The 8,720-nt window shown below is 38.2% G+C and overlaps 1 non-coding gene across 1 annotated transcript; it reads left to right on the top strand.

Annotated features, from left to right (window-relative positions):
• Positions 1-665: 665 nt before the first annotated feature.
• Positions 666-773, top strand: LOC148577780 (small nucleolar RNA R71). Its single transcript, XR_015903284.1, has one exon. It is a non-coding gene; the product is annotated as a small nucleolar RNA R71 (small nucleolar RNA).
• The last annotated feature ends 7,947 nt before the right edge of the window (positions 774-8,720 follow it).

Below are 8,720 nucleotides of genomic sequence, written 5' to 3'. Positions count from 1 at the left end.
AGCTGGCCCACTTGTGCTTCCAGATTTCTAATGGAAGACCTTGTTTCATTCATGAAACTTACAGTGGCCTTAGATAGATCAGAGACTAGATTTGCTAAATTAGAAGCATTTTGTTCAGAGTTCTCTGTCTGTTGCTGAGTTGATGATGGAAAAGGCTTGCTATTGCTAAACCTGTTTCTTCCACCATTATTAAAGCCTTGTTGGGGCTTTTGATCCTTCCATGAGAAATTTGGATGATTTCTCCATGTTGAGTTATAGGTGTTTCCATAAGGTTCACCTAAGTAATTTACCTCTGCTATTGCAGGGTTCTCAGGATCATAGGCTTCTTCTTCAGAAGATGCCTCTTGAGTACTGTTGGATGCAGCTTGCATTCCATGCAGACTCTGAGAGATCATATTGACTTGCTGAGTCAATATTTTATTCTGAGCCAATATGGCATTCAGAGTATCAACTTCAAGAACTCCCTTCTTTATAGGCGTCCCATTACTCACAGGATTCCTTTCAGAAGTGTACATGAACTGGTTATTAGCAACCATGTCAATGAGTTCTTGAGCTTCTGCAGGCGTTTTCTTTAGGTGAATGGATCCACCTGCAGAAGTGTCCAGTGACATCTTTGATAGCTCAGATAAACCATCATAGAATATATCCAGGATGGTCCATTCTGAAAGCATGTCAGAAGGACACTTTTTGGTCAACTGTTTGTATCTTTCCCAAGCTTCATAGAGGGATTCACCTTCTTTCTGTCTGAAGGTTTGAACATCAGCTCTAAGCTTGCTCAGCTTTTGAGGAGGAAAGTACTTGGCTAAGAAAGCCGTGACCAGCTTATCCCAAGAGTTCAGGCTGTCTTTAGGTTGAGAATCCAACCATAATCTAGCTCTGTCTCTTACAGCAAAAGGGAAAAGCATGAGCCTGTAGACTTCAGGATCTACTCCATTAGTCTTAACAGTATCACATATCTGCAAGAATTCAGTTAAGAACTGAAAAGGATCTTCAGATGGAAGTCCATGAAACTTGCAGTTCTGCTGCATCAGAGAAACTAATTGAGGTTTCAGCTCAAAGTTGTTTGCTCCAATGGCAGGAATGGAGATGCTTCTTCCATGTAAATTGGAATTAGGTGCAGTAAAGTCACCAAGCATCTTCCTTATATTATTATTATTTTCGGCTGCCATCTCCTCTTCCTGTTCAAAAATTTCTGAAAGGTTTTCTCTGGATTGTTGTATTTTAGCTTCTCTTAATTTTCTCTTCAGAGTCCTTTCAGGTTCTGGATCTGCTTCCACAAGAATGTTCTTATCCTTGCTCCTGCTCATATGACAAGGAAGAATGGACAGAAAAATGATAATAATAATAGAGATCCTTTATACCACAGTATAGGGATCCCTTTGTGAGTGGAAGAAAAGGGGGAGACAAAGAATGTAATATAATGGAAGAAACACAACGGTGAGGATGGAAGAGAGATGAAATGAGATGTTAGGATATGAATGAATAAATAGAATGAGATGGGGGAGGGATAATTTTCGAAAATTATTTTGAAAAAGAGTTAGTGATTTTTGAAAAGTGGTTTTTGAAAAATTGTTAGTATTTTTCGAAAATTTTTTTTTTTTTTGAAATTAAAAATAAAAATAATTAGTTAATTAAAAAGAAATTTTGAAAAAGGGGGAAGATATTTTCGAAAAAATGAGAGTGAGAGTTAGTTAGGTAGTTTTGAAAAAGTTAAGGAACAAACAAAAAGTTAGTTAGTTAGTTGAAACAAATTTTGAAAAGATAAGAAGTTAGGAGGTTAGAAAAGATATTTTGAAAAGATATTTTTGAAAAAGATAAGATAAGAAGATATTTTTGAAAAGATATGATAGAAATTAGTTTTTGAAAAAGATTTGATTTTTTAAAATCACAATTAATGACTTGATTCATAAGAAATCACAAGATATGATTCTAGAACTTAAAGTTTGAATCTTTCTTAACAAGCAAGTAACAAACTTCAAATTTTTGAATCAAAACATTAATTGATTATGTTATTTTCGAAAATTATGATATAAAATAAGAAAAAGATTTTTGAAAAATATTTTTGGAATTTTCGAAAATAACTAAGAATTTTGAAAAAGATTTGATTTTTGAAAAAGATTTTGAAAAAGATAATATTTTCAAATTGAAAATTTGATTTGACTCATTGGCAACAACTTGATTTTAAAAATTTTTGAAAAAGTCAATCCAAATTTTCGAATTTGATGAGAGAAAAAGGGAAAGATATTTTTTTGATTTTTGAAATTTTTATGAAAAACATGAAAAATATGCAATGCATGAAATTTTTAGATCAAAACAATGAATGCATGCAAGAATGCTATGAATGTCAAGATGAACACCAAGAACACTTTGAATGTCATGATGAACATCAAGACACAATTTTGAAAAATCTTTAATGCAAAGAAAACATGCAAGACACCAAACTTAGAATTCTTTAATGCTTAGACACTAAGAATTCAAGAATGCATATGAAAAACATGAAAAGACACAAAACAAAAAATCATCAAGATCAAACAAGAAGACTTACCAAGAACAACTTGAAGATCATGAAGAACACTATGAATGCATGATGTTTTCGAAAAATGCAAGATGCATATGCAAGTGACACCAAACTTATAATGTGACTCAAGACTCAAACAAGAAACAGAAAATATTTTTGATTTTTATGATTTTCTAATTTTTTTGGATTTTTATTTATATTTTTCAAAAATTTAAAAGAAAAAATAAGGATTCCAAAATTTTTAATATGAATTCCAGGAATCTTGCCATGTTAGTCTAAAGCTTCAGTCCAGGAATTAGACATGGCTCACTAGCCAGCCAAGCTTTCAATGAAAGCTCCAGTCCAAAACACTAGACATGGCCAATGGCCAGCCAAGCTGTGATATATGGAATTACATGCATTGAAGTTATTAGTTGAAGCCTCAGTCCAAAAGAATTTAGACATGGCTTTACAGCCTACCAGGCTTCAACATGCTTCATGAAACACTAGAATTCATTCTTAAAAATCTTGAATAAAATTTTTGAAAACATTTTTATTTTTTTATTTTTTTTTTTTCGAAAACAAAGGAGAAATTTTTGAAAAATATTTTTGAAAAATTTTTTGAACAGAAAACGAAAAGAAAGTTACCCAATCTGAGCAACAAGATGAGCCGTCAGTTGTCCAAACTCAAACAATCCCCGGCAACGGCGCCAAAAACTTGGTGCACGAAATTGTGATGTCAAGGCTCAAACAATCCCCGGCAACGTGAGCAACTTGGTGCTCTGATCTCAATACATAATTGTCACAACTTCGATACAACTAACCAGCAAGTGCACTGGGTCGTCCAAGTAATACCTTACGTGAGTAAGGGTCGAATCCCACGGAGATTGTTGGTATGAAGCAAGCTATGGTCACCTTGTAAATCTCAGTCAGGCAGATATAAAGTGATAATGGTGTTTTCGAATAATGAATAATAAAATAGGGATAGAGATACTTATGTAAATCATTGGTAGGAATTTCAGATAAGCGAATGGAGATGCTTTTCGTTCCTCTGAACCTCCGCTTTCCTGCTATCTTCATCCAATCAGTCTTACTCCTTTCCATGGCTGGCTTTATGCAAGGGCATCACCGTTGTCAGTGGCTACATCCCCTCCTCTCAGTGAATAATATGCTCACGCACCCTGTCACGGCACGGCTATTCATCTGTCGGTTCCCGATCATGCTGGAATAGGATTCACCCTCCTTTTGCGTCTGTCACTAACGGCCAGCACTCGCGAGTTTGAAGCTCGTCACAGTCATTCAATCATTGAATCCTACTCAGAATACCACAGACAAGGTTTAGACCTTCCGGATTCTCTTGAATGCTGCCATCATTCTAGCTTACGCCACGAAGATTCTGGTTAGGAGATCTAAGAGATACTCATTCTAGCTTAATTCATGTAGAACAGAAGTGTTTGTCAGGCACGCGTTCATAAGGGGGAAGGATGATGAGCGTCACACATAATCATCACCTTCATCACGTTCTTCGGTGCGAATGGATATCTTAGATGCGAAATAAGAAGAATTGAATAGAAAACAGTAGTACTTTGCATTAATCTTTGAGGAACAGCAGAGTTCCACACCTTAATCTATGGAGTGTAGAAACTCTACCGTATGAAAATACATAAGTGAAGGTCCAGGCATGGCCGTGTGGCCAGCCCCTATGGTCTAAAGAACAATGCGTTCAAAGATGCCTAATACAATAGTAAGAGGTCCTATTTATAATAAACTAGTTACTAGGGTTTACATGAGTAAGTATTTGATGTATAAATCCACTTCCGGGGCCCACTTGGTGTGTGTTTGGGCTGAGCTTAAGTGTTGCACGTGTAGAGGCCATTTGTGGAGTTGAACGCCAGTTTTTGTGCCAGTTTGGGCGTTCAACTCTGGTTTTGGATCCTTTTCTGGCGCTGGACGCCAGATTTGGGTAGAAAGCTGGCGTTGAACGCCAGTTTACGTCGTCAATTATTGGCCAAAGTATGGACTATTATATATTGATGGAAAGCCCTGGATGTCTAATTTCCAACGCAATTGGAAGCGCGCCATTTCGAGTTCTGTAGCTCCAGAAAATCCACTTTAAGTGCAGGGAGGTCAGAATCCAACAGCATCAGCAGTCCTTTTTCAACCTCTGAATCTGATTTCTGCTCAAGTCCCTCAATTTCAGCCAAAAAATACCTGAAATCACAGAAAAACACACAAACTCATAGTAAAGTCCAGAAATGTGAATTTAACACAAAATCTATTAAAAACATCCCTAAAAGTAACTAGATCCTACTAAAAACATACTAAAAACAATGTCAAAAAGCGTATAAATTATCCGCTCATCACAAAACCAAACTTAAATTGTTGCTTGTCCCCAAGCAACTGAAAATCAAAATAGGATAAAAAGAATAGAATATACTATAAATTCCAAATTATCAATGAAACAGAGCTTCAATCATATGAGCGGGACTTATAGCTTTTTGCCTCTTGAATAGTTTTGGCATCTCACTTTATCCATTGAGGTTCAGAATGATTGGCATCTATAGGAACTTCAGATTTCGAATAGTGTTATTGACTCTCTTAGTTCAGCATGATGATTCTTGAACACAGCTTCTTTATGAGTCTTGGCCGTGGCCCTAAGCATTTTGTTTTCCAGTATTACCACCGGATACATAAATGCCACAGACACATAATTGGGTGAACCTTTTCAGATTATGACTCAGCTTTGCTAAAGTCCCCAATTAGAGGTGTCTAGGGTTCTTAAGCACACTCTTTTTTTTTTTTTTTTGCTTTGGACCTTGACTTTAACCGCTCAGTCTCAAGTTTTCACTTGACACCTATACGCCACAAGCACATGGTTAGGGATAGCTTGGTTTAGCCGCTTAGGCCAGGATTTGATTCCTTTAGGCCCTCCTATCCACTGATGCTCAAAGCCTTGGGATCCTTTTTATTTGCCCTTGCCTTTTGGTTTTAAGGGTTATTGGCTTTTTCTGCTTGCTTTTTCTTTTTTTTTTTCTATTTTTTTTCGCTATTTTTTTTTCTCTTTTTTTTTTCTGCAAGCTTTGTTCTTTGTTGCTTTTTCTTGCTTCAGGAATCATTTTTATGATTTTTCAGATTATCAAATAACATGTCTCCTAGTCATCATTCTTTCAAGATCCAACATATTTAACATTCTTAAACAACAACTTCAAAAGACATATGCACTGTTCAAGCATACATTCAGAAAACAAGAAGCATTGTCACCACATCAATATAATTAAACTAAGTTCAAGGATAAATTCGAAACTCATGTACTTCTTGTTCTTTTGAATTAAAACATTTTTTATTTTAAGAGAGGTGATGGATTCATAGGACATTCATAACTTTAAGACAGAGTTACTAACTACTAATGATCATGTAATGAAGACACAAACATAGATAAGCACATAACATAGAAAATGAAAAACAGAGAAAGTAAGAACAAGGAATGAGTCCACCTTAGTGATGTCCTTGAGCTCTTCTATGTCTCTTCCTTGCCTTGGCTGCTCCTCCTTCATTGCTTTTAGATCTTCTCTGATTTCATGAAGGATGATGGAGTGCTCTTGATGTTCCACCCTTAGTTGCTTCCAATAATTGTGTGGAAGAAAATATATCCCCTGAGGTATCTCAGGGATCTCTTGATTTGCAGTCAAATGTTCTACCACTGAGCTATAGACCCTTGATGGAAGCTTTTGTCTTCCCTTTCCTCTTTTTAGAGGTTTCTCTGGCCTTAGGTGCCATCAATGGTTATGGAAAAAAACAAAAAAGCTATGCTTTTACCACACCAAACTTAGAATGTTGCTCGCCCTCGAGCAAAAGAAGAAAGAATAGAAGAAGAAGAAGAAGATATGGAGGAGATGGATGGGAGTGTGTATTCGGCCATATGGGTGGGATTGGGTGGGAGAGAGATGTTGAATTTTTGAAGGTAGTGGGTGTATGGATGTGAGTGGTAAATGGAAAAAAAGAAGGGATGATCATGAATGGAAAGAGAGATGATGAGGTAGGTGGGGATCCTGTGGGGTCCACAGATCCTGAGATGATCCTGTGGGGTCCACAGATCCTGAGGTGTCAAGGCATTTACATCCCTGCACCAATTTAGGCATGTAAAATGCCCTTGCACACAACTCTGGGCGTTCAGCGCCAGGTTGGTGCCCATTTTGGGCGTTCAACGCCCCTTTGCTGCCATTTCTGGCGTTGAACGCCAGAACCATGCTTGTTCTGGGCGTTCAGCGCCAGGATGCTCCCATTCTGGGCGTTCAGCGCCAGAACTATGCTCTGTTCTGGCGTTTGAACGCCAGACAGATGCTCCTCCAGGGTGTGATTTTTCTTCTGCTGTTTTTGATTCCGTTTTCAATTTTTATATTTATTTTGTGACTCCACATGATCATGAACCTAAGAAAACATGAAAAACAATAAAAATAAGAATTAGATAAACATTGGGTTGCCTCCCAACAAGCGCTTCTTTAATGTCAATAGCTTAACAGTGGGCTCTCATGGAGCCTCACAGATGTGCAGAGCTTTGTTGAGACTCTCCAACACCAAACTTAGAGTTTGGATATGGGAGTTCAACACCAAACTTAGAGTTTGGTTGTGGCTTCCCAACACCAAACTTAGAGTTTGACTGTGGGGGCTCTGGTTGACTCTGCTTTGAGAGAAGCTTTTCAAGCTTCCTCTCCATGGTTGCAGAGGGAGATCCTTGAGTTTTGAATACAAGGGAGTTCTCATTCCATTGAAGGACTATTTCACCTCTGTCAACATCAATCACAGCTCTTGCTGTGGCCAGGAAAGGTCTTCCTAGGATGATGGATTCATCCTCTTCCTTTCCAGTATCCAGGACTATGAAATCAGTAGGTATGTAAAGGCCCTCAACCTTTACTAATACATCTTCTACTTGTCCATAAGCCTGTCTTCTTGAGCTGTCTGCCATCTCTAGTGAGATTTTAGCAGCTTGCACCCCATAGATTCCCAGTTTCTCTATTACAGAGAGGGGCATGAGGTTTATTCCTGAACCAAGGTCACACAGAGCCTTAAAGATCATGGTGCCTATGGTACAGGGTATTATGAACTTTCCAGGATCCTGTCTCTTCTGAGGCAATGTCAGTTGATCCAGATCACTTAGTTCATTGATGAACAAGGGAGGTTCAACTTCCCAAGCATCAATGCCAAACAATTTGGCATTCAGCTTCATGATTGCACCAAGAAACTTGGCAGTTTTCTCTTCAGTGACATCCTCATTCTCTTCAGAAGAGGAATACTCATCAGAGCTCATGAAGGGCATAAGGAGGTTCAATGGAATCTCTATGGTCTCTAGATGAGCCTCAGAGTCCTTTGGTTCTTCAGAGGGAAGCTCCTTATTGATCACTGGACGTCCCAGGAGGTCCTCCTCCTTGGGATTCACGTCCTCTCCTCTCCTCAGAGGTTCGGCCATGGCGCTTATGTCAATGGCCTTGCACTCTCCTTTTGGGTTCTCTTCTGTATTGTTTGGGAGAGTACTAGGAGGGATTTCAGTGATCCTTTTACTCAGCTGACCCACTTGTGCTTCCAGATTTCTAATGGAAGACCTTGTTTCATTCATGAAACTTACAGTGGCCTTAGATAGATCAGAGACTAGATTTGCTAAATTAGAAGCATTTTGTTCAGAGTTCTCTGTCTGTTGCTGAGTTGATGATGGAAAAGGCTTGCTATTGCTAAACCTGTTTCTTCCACCATTATTAAAGCCTTGTTGGGGCTTTTGATCCTTCCATGAGAAATTTGGATGATTTCTCCATGTTGAGTTATAGGTGTTTCCATAAGGTTCACCTAAGTAATTTACCTCTGCTATTGCAGGGTTCTCAGGATCATAGGCTTCTTCTTCAGAAGATGCCTCTTGAGTACTGTTGGATGCAGCTTGCATTCCATGCAGACTCTGAGAGATCATATTGACTTGCTGAGTCAATATTTTATTCTGAGCCAATATGGCATTCAGAGTATCAACTTCAAGAACTCCCTTCTTTATAGGCGTCCCATTACTCACAGGATTCCTTTCAGAAGTGTACATGAACTGGTTATTAGCAACCATGTCAATGAGTTCTTGAGCTTCTGCAGGCGTTTTCTTTAGGTGAATGGATCCACCTGCAGAAGTGTCCAGTGACATCTTTGATAGCTCAGATAAACCATCATAGAATATATCCAGGATGGTCCATTCTGA

The sequence above is a fragment of the Arachis ipaensis genome, chromosome B1 (assembly GCF_059453495.1).
Source record: "Arachis ipaensis isolate K30076 ecotype BB chromosome B1, ASM5945349v1, whole genome shotgun sequence".
Classification (NCBI taxonomy): domain Eukaryota; kingdom Viridiplantae; phylum Streptophyta; class Magnoliopsida; order Fabales; family Fabaceae; genus Arachis; species Arachis ipaensis.
Note: the sequence above shows the minus strand (reverse complement) of the source record. Positions and strands in the feature narration are given on the sequence as shown.